Here is a 1,045-nt window from a genome sequence, read left to right as displayed (position 1 = left end):
CCTCCCTGTCCCTTGCGGGGTTTAGAAGGCATCCTTGGTTCCGCCTGCTTGAGAGTTTTGCCTCCCCTGGGCTCCAAGGTTGACCGCAGGCCAGCTTCCTGCAAGCCACCACCTCCAGGTCCCGCCTCCAGCTTGAGTGGCTACTGGGTCCCCTCCGACCCAAAAGGAAAGGACTCCAGACCTGCCGTGGCAGTGTGCACAGCGAGGCAAACTTTGCCTTCCTCGAACCCAGACTTGTCTTCCAATCCTGCATGCAGTAAAGAAATTTCGGTGGAACTTTTTCCTCCACCTGTACTGCCAGCACCATCACCCCCACAATCCTTCCTTCTCATTTTCCTTCGCATTACGGACTTGCATAATTCCTGTTGCCAAGAGATGGGAGATCAGTACATCGGGCTCATCTGAAGCCTAAAGTTGACAGGGACCCTTGGTATACTAGAGTCATGAGTAACACGAGATGACAACTGATGGCCTAAGGCACACAAGCTGCATTGCCCCATTTAATGACATTCTGGTATTGAGGGACAGAAGAGAGAGGCAGAATTGAACCTGTATGGATGTTAACTGGGAAATGAATAGCATGTATCTTGATTATAAATGTTGACTTGCCACAGGAAAATCATTGCCTATGAAGCTGCCACGCCTGACCTTTTGCAACCGGAGAGTGGGGTTAGGGGTGAGGAGTGGGCAGCCTTTTTGCCCTGTACATCTATAATGTAGCTGGGCTATGTGTTTAGTCCATCTTGCAATAGGCAGTTGTCTCAAAGACATATTCTGTGTCTCTGGCAATTCCATCTATATAGGTAAGGTGAGAAATGGGCTTCTGTGACCAAAAATAGGGAAGTGAGTGCCCCCTCCGCAGGCACCATATATCCTGTGGACCGTTAGACAGCCAATAATAATCATGAGGTCTGTAGAAACACGGAAGGTGTTGGCAGTGTGATGATTGGGGGTGGAATGTCAGATCACAGAACTACATCGACCGACACAATGTAGCTGGGTAAAAACACACAGGAACACACCTTACAAAAAATGGCAACATTGA

Source organism: Grammomys surdaster, unplaced genomic scaffold, assembly GCF_004785775.1.
Source record: "Grammomys surdaster isolate TR1022 unplaced genomic scaffold, NIH_TR_1.0 146, whole genome shotgun sequence".
Taxonomy (NCBI): domain Eukaryota; kingdom Metazoa; phylum Chordata; class Mammalia; order Rodentia; family Muridae; genus Grammomys; species Grammomys surdaster.
Note: the sequence above shows the minus strand (reverse complement) of the source record.